General features: G+C 35.9%; 1 long non-coding RNA gene across 2 annotated transcripts; it reads left to right on the forward strand.

The window, feature by feature from the left end:
* The first annotated feature begins 11,691 nt into the window (after nucleotides 1-11,691).
* On the forward strand, nucleotides 11,692-13,829 carry LOC110682756. 2 transcript variants are annotated; one of them, XR_002503465.1, is made up of 4 exons: nucleotides 11,696-12,078; nucleotides 12,710-12,774; nucleotides 12,911-13,308; nucleotides 13,398-13,829. It is a non-coding gene; the product is annotated as an uncharacterized LOC110682756 (long non-coding RNA). The 2 variants fall into 2 exon arrangements; XR_002503464.1 differs by having other exon boundaries at nucleotides 11,692-12,078; nucleotides 12,710-13,308.
* The last annotated feature ends 2,088 nt before the right edge of the window (nucleotides 13,830-15,917 follow it).

Raw genomic sequence — 15,917 nt, forward strand, 5'->3', positions numbered from 1 at the left:
AGCCAGAAATATGCGTTCTAATTTCGACCGGTTTTTTCGTATTGTTTGCTCGATCTTACTTCCTGATTGAATTTTTTTTCTCACTTTTTAGAAACTCATATGTGTTCTATATATGGACATAAACCTCTGGGAATTCATGCTCCATCTACCTGATTGAACAGTCCGTGCAACAAAGGGTACATCCGAGATGTTGAATTCACCAAACCATGGAAGCGAGGTTTTTCTAAAAACTCGCGGTGTCTCATCCACTCGCGCCAACCCTTCACGGTTAGGCTTCCGCGCGGTGCATCCGGACAATTAACCATGGAACCTCTATTGACTAAACCATATCCCGAACTTTAGAGAACTAGAGCCATGGTTAGGTTGCGAACTCATTGCATCATGTTGTGCCTACTTGACTAATTGTGCATTATTTGTTGTGCATATATATTCTATGTTTCTCTTAACCGTTTGTTGACTTGTGTTGAGACTAAATAAATTAATGGCTTAAAGAACTTTGCCTAATTAATTAATTAATTAGAGTCAATAAAGTCTAATATTTTAATCGGAATTGACCTAGTACGACTTTAGGCATACCCCAGTTGATTAATAACACCGAAAACAGTCCCAGACCGAAGCTCCAATATTGGCGCCAAAGTCTGAGCTGTAGCGCCACACTATGGAGTGTAGCGCCTGACAACAACAATGTTGTTTGGCGCCAAGCTCCACAGTGTGACGCTAGTCCTGTCGCTTGGCCGACAGTTCGGATTATTTATCGAGTCATCACCTAGGGTCTAATTAATCAGTCCTCTGTTTAATTCGGTTAATTTTCGTTGTCAATAACACCTTGTCGAGTCGTTAATTGAGTCTAGTCACGTAGTCTAGACACATGGTCATGCCACGAGTCTCAACATGTCACCTACACTTCCTCCATCCATTGCATGTTGAATAAAGCTTGAGTCAAATAATTAACAATAAATATCCCCAAATTCCTTTTCCACAGTACTTGGTCGAGGAGAGAAGGGCGATTAATCAAGGACAACCTCTTTATTCAGGTCTCGCTTTTTGATAAACCGATTCGTCAAAAGAGGAAGGCTAAGAAGATAATGGCAACTCAAGAAGAAGTCAATGATCTTAAGAACCAACTGGCTACTATGACTGAGACACTGAAGCTTCTCGCACTTAAGATCGATGATCCTGTGAAGCAACAACAGATGGACCTCATGCAAGAGAGCTTAAGCAAGTTGTCTAGCGATTACAAGTTTCAAGAGCTTACATCACAAGGGGTCTCGGTAGACAAAGATCTTCTTCCGCAGAAGTTCAATGCCAACGACATCCCAAAATTCAAGGCAACAGATAATCCTTACTTTCATCTAAGAGCTTTTGAAACCATAATGAGTATTAAGGGTATCGATAAGAAGGTTTTTCCCTCTCTGTTCTCACTATCTCTTGAAACCGTTTGCCAACAATGGTACTTCTCCCTTGACAAAGAGAAAACCTCTACTTGGGAATCGATAGTAAACGCTTTCATTGATAGGTACAAGTGCAATATCCAAGTTGAAACCGACCATAGGCAACTTGAGATGCTAAGACAAAAAGAGAATGAAGGTTTTACTTCTTTCTTTAATAAATGGAGGGAAACTTCCGCCAAGATGATTGAGGTCTCCACCGAAAAGGAGTCTGTGAGGATGTTTGTCAAGAATCTCCAAGAAAAGTATTCAAAGCACTTAAAATATCAACACAACTTGAATACTTTCAAGGCCGTTTATGACATCGAAATTGAAATCGAAGACGACCTCGCAAAGCAAAAAGCTACTAACAATAGTAACCACGGTAGCTGGAAAGGAAAGAAGAGCGACAATCCTTCTTCTTCCGAAAACGCCCACTCTAGTAATAATGTTAGTACCTTTGACCATAGTGATGTCTTAGCCATGGACAATCAAGGATCTAAAAGGAAACCCAGGCGAGAGTTCACATCCATTGGAATGACCTATGATGCTGCTTTTGATCGTCTCTATGATCGAGGATTAATCAAGCCTATTAGCTCTACCGAGGATCCAACACCAGAAAATCAATCTTCGAGGTGGAATCCAAACTCCTATTGTAAGTACCATCGAGGGCGCGGTCATACTACTGATGAATGCTACAGGTTTCAAAACCTCATTCAAGATCTCATAGAAGCAAACAAGATCCCATTGCCTCTGGCTAGCGAGAAGACTGGGTGATGTCGGAGCAAACAACACAAGACAAGAGGCGATCTTTAACGCCGGAATCCTACTCACGGCGACCTGGTCGACAAGATTTCATGACCTCTTTTTTCTATTTCTTTTTCATTTTTACACTTTCCCCAATAAGTCTAGCATAGGCACCCTTTTAATCTCCTTAGATTTATTTTGTAGGATCATTATTTATTTTCTTTTAATAAAATGAGCATTTATTTCCTTGCATATGATCATTGCATTGAATTAAAAAAAAAAAAAAAAAAAAAAAAAAAAAAAAAAAAAAATCCATGTCGAATTAAGCACAAGGTATACCAATGATTTGAGGCACCCTTGTAGCCACATCATATCTCCTTTCACCTTTCAAATATGCAATCCTTTCTAAACCACTTTGAGCCTCGTCTAATGATAGACCTTTCTTTTTTCAACCTACATCTACCTAACCTTGGGATGGGATGGTGTGTAACTTATGCAATTCTACAAAAAAAAAAAAAAAAAAAAAAGCTTGAGTAATTCAAAAGATCAAAATAAAAATAAGCAAAAATAAGCAAAAAATAAATAAAAGTGTGCAAAAGGGGAAAGTGTTCCAATGTCTTTGATATGAAAATATCTTCGATAAGAACACGTCTCAGATTGCGTCTCTTATCGAGTGCTCAGTACCGTGCCTGAGAAACATGAATGCCAAGTGAGTGATAGACCGCATGATCGGGATTGCCCACACTTATAAAAATAAAATAGATGCTAAAGCAAAAGATAAAAGATAGCTAAAAAAGAGTAGAAACTCAAGCATTCAAAAGCAAGGTTGCACACCTTGGGGGCTTATCTAGGGTCTTGAGCCTTTATCCCTTCTTCTTCTATAACCTTTAGCCTAACCACGTTACAACCCTTAAATAGACCTTTTTGAGGTACACACACACTTGTGTGAGGTTCGGCTAGAGCTACGTTCGGCCTGATTCCTAACGGATACATAGGAAACCTCACATCGAGGTGCAGCCGTAATAAAAATGCATTCACATTCACATTCACATTCACATTCACACACTTACACCATGATCATATCAAGGGATTCTCTATGCTCATCCCTATCCATTTAGAGCTAGACTTGGGGGCTTGATCCCTGTATCATTAGCTTACCTAACCTAAGAGTCACCATCATTTGACTCTTCTAAAAATAATATTTCTCTACACACTTAGCTCTTGCGGCCTAACTTTAGTGTCACTTTCACACACTGCACAGATACATGACCAAATTTACTCCCCTTAGGAACCCTTTGTCATGAAATCTTAACATAACGATGAAGCATGCCTTGTCACATAACTCATCACTCATAATTGTCATTACATAGAAGTATGAAGTACTTAGCCTCCGTGCCTAAGTTAACCAAATACTTTCATCATTGAGTCAACCATTGAGATAGCCTAGGATGAATTAATCCTTGCACCTTGAGAGATAGTATCAAACAACATTTGACTAAGCTCATTCAACATGCATTCGAAAACTTCGATTCATTTTTCGCGTCTTTCTTTTTCGGGAGAAAGTCGGTACCCTCCACAAAAATGACGGAATTTTTTTGCTTTTTTGCATTTTCGAGTCGCACAATCACATTATAATCCACACAAGAGTCATGTACACATTGAGTCATGTCGTATAATATCACTTTGATTTGAGTCTAACACATGTGTCAAACAGTTTGATTTGAGTCAACCTCGAGTCAGTCAATCACAGCGAGTCAAGTTTATACCTTGAGTCGTGTCAAGTCGATGAGTCAAGCAACGCTAAACCTTAGGTCAACCCTAAGATAATTAAAAAGATTGGAAAAGTTCTATAGTCAAAAATAAATAAAGGTATAGCAGAACAGGGAAGACCCTATAACAGCGTTCGGCGACAGAGTCAATTCTTGGCACCAGAGATATTTCAGTAGTTACAGAACTCAAAGCCTCTCCAAAAGGTGATTTCGACTTCATGCAGCGATTTCGGGTTCCTTGGTACGCCAGTTAGCCCCTATAAGCAATTTGACATGATTAAGTAGTTGGTTTGATTACAATCACAATAAGTGGTCGACCTGATGAAAGATCGTCTCACTTAGCTTAAGCGCCTAAAACACTGGCTCATTACAATTGGTTTAAAAGCAAGCACTAAAACGACAATATTTCCAAAAATTGGATTGTCATCCCCAACTGACAATATTTCCAAAAATGGATTGTCGTACATCTTCTTCAACGACAATTTTTCCAAGATTGGATTGTCATCTCTGGCAAGGTTTCCAAGCGTAGATTGCCGTGCTCCTTCTTTATTGGCAAGTTTTTCCAAGTTCGGATTGTCATACATTCATAGATCGCTGGCAAGTTTTCCGAGATGGGATTGTCATACACCCAGTTCCCTATGGCAAAATTTCCCAAAGGATTGTTGTAAGTCTCTATTCATCATAAATTTCGGCAAAGTTCCTCAACGTGGATTGTCATTCATTTCAGTAAGTGGCAAATTTTCCCGAAGTGGATTGTCGGTCAACTCTTTTTGCAAATGTTCCAAGACGCGGATTGTCAATAGTGGCAATATTTTCCCAAAAGGATTGTCGCATAGCATTGGCAAATTTCCAAGGTGGATTGCTTTCAAGAGTTATATTCCAAGATGTGGATTGTCGATCGTAGCAAAATTCTTATGAAAGATTGTTACGAAGCATTGGAAACTTTTCCAAAAATTGGATTTTGGCAAATTTTCCGAGATACGGATTGTCGCTTCATCGTGCCAATATTTCAAAGGATGGATTGTTACGAAGCATTGAAAACTTTCCCTAAATCGGATTGTCATACATCATACAAGAGTTGTGTTGGCAACTATTCCCAAAGAAAAGAGGATTGTCATCACAGCAAAAGCACCGACATACTGGTTCACAAGCAGCAAAGCGCCGACGTACTGGCATAGCAAACATTAAGAAGCAGTGATCTTTTCGAAGACTGTCACAACATAAATTGGAACATATCAAAAAGAATCACTTTATTCAGAGATGAGTGAACATCGAAACAGCAAGGTGGCGTTCCCTAGATTGTGGAAAGTTGTCACAAACAACTGAGGATTGTTTCAAGAGAAATAATCTTCGATGGTGTTCCCTAGGATGTGGAATATTATCAATGCGGATGAGGATTATTTCAAGAGAAATAATCTTCGATGGCGTTCCCTAGGATGTGGAATATTATCAATGCGGATGAGGATTGTTTCAAGAGAAATAATCTTCGATAGTGTTCCCTTGGACGTGGAATATTATCATTGCGGGGAGGATCGTTTCAGGAAAAGAAATCTTCTATATTTGAAGCAGTTACGGGTGTAGCAGTTTTCAAGCGGGATAGCATTCTCTAGCTTGTAGGAGGTCATCAAAACAACAAGGATACAGTAAAGCGGCAGCAATCGGTTACTTTTAGAGACGTGTGCTCGACGATGCAAGATACGCGTTTCTTAACTCTTTTATCTGTTTAACTAACGTTAGTTTGCAGGTATCGGCGGTTACAAGAGTGGTTTAGGATCGCAGAACGTTCTGAATCATTCTCCGTCCCTATCGCTACTTTGACTTTTGTTTTCGAAACCTGCGTTTCTCCAAACTTAGTCAAAGTGGGGGCTTCTGTAGACACCCAGATGTGTCTCCCCAAAACCAAACCCAGTGATGAGTACCTTTCACGTCGAATCATAATCGAATGAAACGAAAGTGTGGAAAGTCTAGTGTTGCGGGAAGTTTTAATTCTTTTCTCTTCTCTCTGTTTTTGAAACTTATTTTCAGAAAACAGCCAATACAGTTTGGTTGGTCCATGTTATGGGTCCAATAATAGTGTAGATGGATGGGGTTTGCAAAGACCTTTCCAACGATATATTATAAGCCTAATTCCGATAAATATTGAGGAAGTTATGGCCAATTTACTAAACTGGGTCTGGTTTGAGCTTTATATACGGCCAATGATCTAGGGGAGGGCCTAATAAGATTTATCATTCCTAATGCAATTAGGAATGGTTTTAGTTTTCTAGATTCCTCTAGAAGGTTCTTTTCATTCCTAATTCAATTAGCATTGATAAATTGACTTTTGTTGACTTTTCAGAGTTTTAATCAAAATCAAATAGCATTTTTGAGGAAATTATATGATTTTATCCTCCAGTACGGTAAACTTATCGGATTTTTGAAAACGCATTAAAATCAGGCTTGGCGCCTAACCCCATGCCTTGGCGCCTGGAACCAGGCCTGGCACCTAGCGCTAGCCATTGGCGCCTGGCGCTAGTGTTGGTGCCTGGCGCCAGCTAGCCAGGGTTGGCGCTAGCTTTGTTTTCTGAGCGTCAGACTTTGTTTTGTTTAATTTATCTTTTTGGCTGATTTTCTCTATAAATATTGTATTAAAAACTCAGTTTTCATTCACGATTCATCATCAATTATCATCTACATTCATTCATTAATTCTCCTATTCTCTCTAATCATTCACCAATTCTCATCATTCACAAGTTATACAATTAGTTTTAATTAGCATTCTTCATTCATTGTTCTTCTTACTTTGCTTTTTCATACAAAATTCCGCATTCGCAAGATCTAGAAACACCTAGTCATATTCAAAGTTGCCTTCGCCCTAGACGTGAAAGGTTTATTTTCTGAGGGTTTGGTCCCAAATCTCTCTTTCAATTACTTAATTTAATTGTTTGATTTATTATTTTCCTTGAAGTTACTAATTTGTGTATTTTGTTATTAGAAAGAGGTACGAGGCATCAAAGTAAGTACTTTAATTGATTAATTGATATAATGATGTAGAAATCATGTTTACATTGTTATTATGATATTCCTAGTATCATGTTTAGGGAAAGAGTTATAATATCAAATATGCTTATTATGATTCTTGCGATGCATCCTTCTTTCTAATATTTATGATTGTTAGTATCATGTTAGGGTTAAAGATTTGATTTTTATTGCTTAGTGACGTGCTAGGGTTTGTTATTAATCTTGTTAGTATCATGCCTAGGATCTTGCTATTTTTATCATGCTTTAACATGAACATAATTATGATTATAATTGTTATAATTTATGATGATTATGAATATTATTATTATTATTGTTATTTCGATGATGATTATTTCATTCTTATAATTTAATGATCATAATTAATTTATCATGTTGCTTGATATTTATTTTTTATTGCTTGATCACACCTTTATGCATGTTTAAAGGGAATTTGTACTTGTAATCATGCTTAATAAGATAATTAATAATCTTTTTTAGGGTTAATTTGATTATGATTTCAAGTGATCGCCAATAATAGATTTATTTGTGCATTATATTCAACCAACATAGATAAACAGGTTTAGGGTTAATCCTATTGATTGCATGTTAATTAGAAAGCGCACATAAATACGATCAGAATGAAGTAGAGGCCTATTATTAGGACAGGTTCAATCTCTTTTAGGTTGGATTTGTACCTTCATCCCTGAACCCTTATTTGGTTCTAGACCTTATGGAGTTGACGATATCTTGGATCGTTAAGGGGTGTAACCTTCACCTCGTGAACGGTTTACAAGTTCCTAAAAAAACTTGTTGGCGACTCTTTTGCTATATCTTCTTCCCTTTTGGACGTCACCGTACTTTAGTGTATGATCACAGTGGGGTTCAAAATAGTGGGATTTTAAAGGCTTGAAAATATTCCCTACACTTATCATCCTCATCGGTTCCTCATCACTATCACTACCAAGTTCAATTGGACTGTGAAAGTTGCTTCCAGGCGTACGTTCCTCACCTTTGCTCCCAGACGTACGTTCCTCACCTTTGCTCTTTCTCTTAGCTGCTGCTTCGCACTTTGCTAAATCTTTGTCTAGATCGATATTCCATTTCCTCCATGAGTGAGTCTAGTTTCTTTGTCGCTTCCAGACGGACCTCGGCGTTTGTCAGAAACTGTCCCGGGAGATTGTCTTTCCGCTTCTTGAGAAATTCCCGATACCACTCATCATTCCTTGGAGAATTATCGTCATTATCGGCCATACTTTATGGTTTAGGGTTTCTGATTGAAAGAGGATGAAACGGATAGGGAAAGGCTTTTGAACTTTCTCAGAGAATTACAACCCAATTTTAGGGGGATGTGTACTTATGATCGAATCCTTTGGCTTTGGGAATCAGTCCTTCATTTATTTAGATTATCACGTCTCTTCGACTCAACATGCAAAAGAATAAAAACAGTTGTACTGTTTCGTAAGTACAACACACGTTTACTTCAGATTATTGTTACACATATATTAAGGACTACATAGTAATAGTCCCAAATTAACTTAGGGATGTTTTATGATATTATTTTAAAACTTATTTACACTTTTGCGTTGGAATGAAATATAATTACGGAATAATTGTCCACGTAGTCTCGGATGTACACTTTTTGCATCATAGTTAGGGGTGTCAATTGGGTTTTTGGTTCAGTTTTGGGTTCGGTTTATCAGTTCGGTTTGTAACGGGTCGGTTTTTAACGGGTTGGAATTATTAACGGGTCAGTTTGGGTGGGTCGGTGTGGTTTATTTTTATTACAGTTTTTTTTGGGTCGGATTTTAATCGGGTCGGGTTATAATCGGTTCGAGTCATAATCGGTTCGGTTTAAATTCGGCCGGTTTAAAAATGGGGTTTGTCATTTTAAAGCGGGTTTTGGGTAAACACATATCGGGTCCAAATCGGGTCGGGCTGTAATCGGTTCGAGTTGAACTTAGTCAGTTTGACAACTAGTTTTTTTAGTTTTAAAAGGGTTTCGTTAACATATATCGTCTAGTATATCCTAAATATTCTTTAATTAGTTATTCCAGTAGATCATACGGAGTATTAATTAGTTGTTTAACTTTATGTCCTTTTTTTGTATAATGATTTTAAGGATCAAATAATAATAACAAATCTAAAGTTAGCTTTTGATTTACATTTTAGATTTTTTTAATACGGAGTACAATATATTGTTCCATAAGCCATTACTCGTTAGGGGACGATATAGTATTGTAGCATAAGAGTTTTAAAGACATCAAACTTCCAAACCTTTTCAATATAAATATTTTGTAATTCAAATGAAACCCTTTTGTTTTACTATTGAAAAAATGTACCCAAAAAATAAAAAGAAAAAAGAAAATCTAATGTCATAACGGGTTACGGACTTACGGATTATAAACGGTTCGGTTATAACCGGTTACGGTTTGTAAACGGTTGGAGCATAACTTATTACGGGTTATAAACAGTTCAATCCTAACCAGTTAAATGTTGTAAACGATTTGGGTTTATCGGGTTTTTGTCGGGTTTAAACGGTTTCGGTTTACAATGGGTCGGGTTGCTATCGGGTTCAAAAGTACACGGTTCGGGTTATTCTCGGTTTCGGATTAAGGTAGTGCTTTTACCTTTTATAAAATGAGCACTAAAGACAAACCGCTACCTCCAAATGTATCTCCAAGCCTATGTGGTAGCGATTTTGAAAATCATCCCCCAAATTAGTGATCGATTTAACTTAAAGGGTAGAAGTGAAATCCGTATTAATAATGCAGGGTTGTTATTGGAGATACGGAGATTGATTAGGTGGGGATGTGGATGGGAAGACCAACATCCTCCCCGCCACAGCCCGTTAGACGTGGTAATTCTGACCGAGACCCGATGACCCGACCCATGACCTGAAGTCGAATTGACCCGAGTCACCCCAATTTGATCCATAACCTGGATCAACACCACCCGTAGTTGACCCGACCCAACCCGACCTAAAACTTTAATTTATTGACCCAAATAGACTCAAAACCCAAAAGTGACACAAACAGACTCGGAACAAGAAGTTTACCCGATACATACATAGTTTGTTTAAATTTGAAAATATTTACAAGTAACTTGAATTGATTTTTGTAAACAAGTCGGGCCTTTAGACTAGGTTGTATATAAGGTGCGAGTTTGTAAAAATTCTTATTAGGTGCCCTGTTAAGTTGGGAATCAACAAAGCACCTTATATGCATGTGACTCTATATGAGGTGACTGGACAGGTTTACAAGTCGCACCTTATATTCATGTGACTCTATATGAGGTGACTTGACAGGTTTACAAGTCGTATCTTGTATGCATGTGACTCTATATGAGGTGACTTGACAGGTTTACAAGTCACACCTTATATGCATGTGAATCTATATGAGGTGACTTGACAGGTTTACAAGTCTCATCTTATATGCATGTGACTTTATATGAGGTGACTTGACAGGTTTACAAGTCGCACCTTATATGCATGTGACTCTATAACCTCACTTAATTGGTGGCTTAAATTAGATTTTCAAAGTCAGCTGTATATAAGGTGCGACTCATTAACCTATTGAGTCGCCTTATACATATTAGGCGACTCATTAGGTGAGCGTCGTAGATAACCAAACTCGCCAACTACCTCAACCTCAATGCACCTTATGTATACGCGACTCTAAAAATCCGACTTATTAGGTGACTGTAATGCATATGTTTGTGGTTGTGATTTCAATACTCATGATATACATTTTTATTAAGATATGTTCATAGTTTAAAGATGACATGGCGAGGGTGCCACTAAAAGTTGTTCGGAACGCTTTCCTTTTTAATATATAAGTATAGAAATAGATATAGATATATCTATAAATATAGATAATTAATTTTTTTTATAAAGGCAGACAGCTATAGATATAGATATGTGAGACCCGAACCCGATCATTAACCGAATGTAACCCGTAAATTATTGACCTAAACCAAAGCCGACCTTAACCAAACCCAAGCTGAAGCTAATACAACCCGACTTGTTCATAACCCGACGCGAATTTAAACCCCAACTGCTACAAACCTGATTTTAATTTCAACTCGACTTGTTACAAATCCAACCCAAATTCAACCCAACTTAATATTGAATCAATATGTGTAGGCCGTCACATTGCATTGAATCCTAACTCCATAAGCTCAATATTTCACTTTAAAGTTTAAGAGTTTCTAGGGACGAAACATGTTGTCCGCAAATTATTGACTTGAACCGAACCCGACTCGAACTCGCAAATTATTGACTTCAACAAACCGATCTTTAACCAGATAAGTTGTATGACTCGTCGTGACCCCACTCAAGCATGACCCAACCCAAACCCGACCCTCAAATGTTATGACATTTACCCGTATTGACCCGACTCGAGATGACCCGAGTTACACTAACCCGACTCGTTTACCCGAATTGACAGCTCTAGTTACAAGTACCATATTAAATCTTACAGTGAAAAGATAACCACAAAACATAATTGAAATTGATTATATAATGGCAGATAAATAAAATACGAGTATTATTTTTAATATTATATTTTGTTTTCAAATATGAGCGTTATTTAGGAAAATATCATTTCATGAACCAAATAATATATTCCTAAGATTTTTTAGCTACAAAACATGTAAGATACGTATACCACTAAGATTGCTAAGGCCCGTTGACTTACAACATGTCCTCATTCTTAAGCTTATTATTTGTTATTGTATTCTCTGTGACGCTAATAATAGTAATGAACACATTTATTAGTAACTTTGTAATACATTTTAATATTCAAAATTAATACTAATATCAAGTTTAATTAAGTTAATTATTTGGGTTTTGATTTTATTATTAAATTTATATCACAAATGACTTTCCTTGACTCTTTGACTTCACACCCCATCCAAAAAAAAGCAAAGGAAACATTAAAAAAACATAACTGTCCTTTTCAAAATTTTACTCCGGTGAAATTAAAGACCAAACCCTTCCTTTCATCTGAAATCGAACTAAACAACTCCGGCCGCATCAACACCGAAGTCTGACTCCACCTACCTACAAGGATATTGATTCCCCACCCTTCCATACCACCATCGTCGAACTTGGTTACCCTAATTAAAGTAGGAATACGGTAAGTTTCACCCTCGCTGTAATTCCCTTTTATGCCTTCAATTTTTTTGTTTTACGGCTTTAATTTGGCAAGATCTACATGTAATGAAGTTTGGTGGGTTCTTGGATTACTAATTATTGAACTTGAATGTTTTATTCTTATTTATAGTGTGTGCTATGTTTGAAAATCCATAGAGATTTGGTCTTGCATGTATTCACTCGAGATTGCAACTATGTATCTTACTATCTTATGTCGTTAAATTTGATTTATCCTACATTCGTGGTTTAGATTCGGTGATTTTTTTTTTTGTTAAAAAGTTTTTGTGTTCTTATTTTCACATTTTATTCAACTTATTTTCACATTTTAGTAATTGTTTCCAAATTTTGTTTTTAAATAATTAAATTTGGTTATGTTCTGAATCTATTATTTTTACGTATATTTTAATTTCCGATTATATAACCAAAACGGATTTTGGTTATTAATAATAACATATAATTTGTATACATTAATATGTATGATGTCAATATTCAGCCCCTTTCCCTTTTTTAATTTTTAGAATCTCGCATGTGTTAGATTGTGTTGTCAAATCAGTTAACTACGAACAATTACTAATTACCTATTTTACAAATCCAATCTGTTATTCAATTTGTAGCTATGCCAGAGGAAGGGAAAACTTGGTTCACCGTTCTGATTAACGACGAGAAGTTGTCTGAATTGGTGAGAAATTACTTCTTAAATTGACAGTACATAAGTGTATTGAGAACTTGTCCTGCTATCACCCTTGAATTTTAACATGTACCTTTTAAATCTTATACCAGTTTGTTCCAAATCAAATTAGTAAGCTCTTTCGCAGGATTACAAAACATGTTAGGGTCTATAGAGGCGATAACACACGGATTTACCATGTTAAGTGGGTTAAGATAGAGAAAAATCAGGCATAGAGATATATTTTAAGGATGGATGGTCTGATTTCGTGAAGGACAACGGCATAATGCTTGGTGATATACTTGACTTATTGTATATGGGTGATGGGGCATTCAAAGTACGTATCTAGTGTGGTGGCAAATACATCCCTGACTCTATTGAGACATCTTCTGATTCTTCGGAAGACATTGAGCAAATTGAAAATGATGCTGAAATGGAGGAGGATGCTAAAATAGAGGAAGCTAGCCACAACGATGCTGAAATGGAGGAGTCTAGCCACAATGATGCTGGGTTGGAGGAGGATACTCTCTCCTTTCCAAATAACAGGTGTAATGGGATTGTATGGTTATATAATGACATTTTAAAATATTATGTTTGTGTTGTAATAATGCAGAATATGCCCCTAAAATTTGCAGGGCTCCACTTCAGTTTGTTTGGATACGAGAATCCTACTGACATCTGGGACGGAAACAATGAAATGTGGAAAGCAAAATTGTTTGTGAAGCGAGATTCCAATGTGAAAATTGTCTTTTGCAACATCAGGGAAGGGGTCAAGGAGATGATGCATGGTGTGAAGGTTATGGCTAGGAAGAAGGTCATTGTACAGTTGCTTCGAAAGAATCCCCTAGCCTTCAAGGTCTCAATCAAGTAGTACCAAAATCAAACACTTCTGTTATATGGAGGGCATTACTTTTTGAACTAATGTTTGTCAACAACTCTTTTGTTTCCATTTTGTCTGACTTGTGTTGTATCTAGGTCATCTTTTGGGATGTTGAAAATATTTCCTAATGGCTTATGTGTATCACGTATGTGCTTGTTTTTGAATTGTATTTACTCGCCTTTGAACATTTTCATAAGGTTACCTTGGAGATATTTTAGAGCCCTTTGGTTTTAAGAATGCCATATCAATTGGGTGATTATGACTACAAATTTCATTATAAGTTTAATTAGGTTAGTTGATTATTAAAATGTCCACCAGTTCATTTTTGAAGAGTGAAAGTGCAAACTAAGACAAACTTGATTTGGTATTCATTGGTATATTCAGTGGCGGATCCAGAGTTTCTAGTTAGGGGTATCACAACGACTACAAACTTGTAATAAACTATTTAGATTGTCGCAAACGAATTGGGTTGATTTTATTACTAAGTATATAATGCGTAATCTTTTTGTATATACTCATCCATACTTTATTAGTGTGTGCATGATCAATTTTGACCTACATTATAACTATATTCATATATACCACTTTTACTTGTTAAAAAAACAAAGTCACAATGACTAATTTATCAATGTATACCAGTAAACATAATTAAGTGAATACTTGTTGTAATCTATTATGTATAATTTCCCAGAACAATATCAAATTTTATATTTGTATTTGTTGATAGTACTTATATATATATATATATATATATATATATATATATATATATATATATATATATATATATATATATATATATATATATATATATATATATATATATATATATATATATATATATGGTGATAGTTTAAGACATATATATGTCAATCATACTGAATTATTCAAAACCCTAGGAGTAATAACAAACCGTTTTAAAACATTTTATTTACATTTTGGTAATTTGTTTTACAACTAATTAGTATTCTAGTTTTTAGTACTCTGTATACACAATTAAATTCAAAAGTACTCCAATCCATATGTTCCATGAATTTCTAATGTAATAATGTATAAGTATTATCTGTCGATCAAAATTTTATGTGATAAGCGTTGGATATAAGAAAAAATTATCACGTGTGCTTTGGAAATTAAATTATGCATGAAAATGGGAAGAATTTCTATGAAAGGAGGGAGTGTTCTAGAGATTAGAGAGCTAGTTTTCTTTTTAATGAAAATGTAAAAATGAATACTAATATACTATGTCAAAAAAAAAAACCAAAACAAAAAAAAAAAAAAAAAAAAGAAAAAAAAAAAAGAAAAAAAAAAAAAAAAAACTAAATTCGTTGCTAAGGTGAATCGATCCTTAGATTTGGCACACACTAAACAACTAACTTCAAATTCACCAAACCACTAGAGCAACGCTGATTGCATCTAACTATTCTACAAGGTAAATTATTTATATCAAAATATTTTTGTAGGTTTTTTTTTTTGGTTTTTTAATTTTTTTAGGGGTAGCACGTGCTACCCCTTGGTCCAACGTAGGTCCGCCAATGGGTATATTCATTATTTACAATTGGTACGTTAAATTTTCAATGCTAATTGGTTTTTTTGGATGCCTAATTGAAGCGTAACCTTTGTTACTTTTAAGTAATTTTAGATGTAGTGTGCGTCGATTAAAAAAACAAGTAATTTATACTTTCACACACATTAACAGATTTATAAAATGTAAGATAGACACGCATTTAACAATACAAGCCATACAGTCACAAAAACATACGAGTAATAATTAAAAAGCTGATTCATTTCATACGGCTATTTGACATACATTGAGCAAATTGTCATACAACAAAATAGAGTCCAAACATTTACCAAATCTTAAATAAAAAGTACAAAACATCAAACCATTGCAATGAGTCTGATTAATTGGGAAGACCTGTGCCTCCAGTGCTTGTAACCCCTGCCATTACAAATTCAAAAATTAAAGGCAAATTTTTACAAAATAAATAGCACACACACTTAGACTACATTTTCTTAATTAAAGTCAAGACTAAAATTGGTTAATTGTTGTTACGAATTAGAGTAAAGACGATAAGAATTATATTTACCCTGCATGAACACATTAACCACTGAATCTGGGAAAATGGTTGGACGATGCTCAATCATTATTGCACCGGGAACCCATAGAATAGCTACACCTCCGTCGAATGAATTGACCGGCGACGCGAATTGATGATACCTCCCCCTTAGCTGATTTATCATGGCAGCCACGTTCTCTCCCCGCGTGCCTGATCTC

The sequence above is a fragment of the Chenopodium quinoa genome, unplaced genomic scaffold (assembly GCF_001683475.1).
Source record: "Chenopodium quinoa cultivar QQ74 unplaced genomic scaffold, ASM168347v1, whole genome shotgun sequence".
NCBI lineage: Eukaryota > Viridiplantae > Streptophyta > Magnoliopsida > Caryophyllales > Amaranthaceae > Chenopodium > Chenopodium quinoa.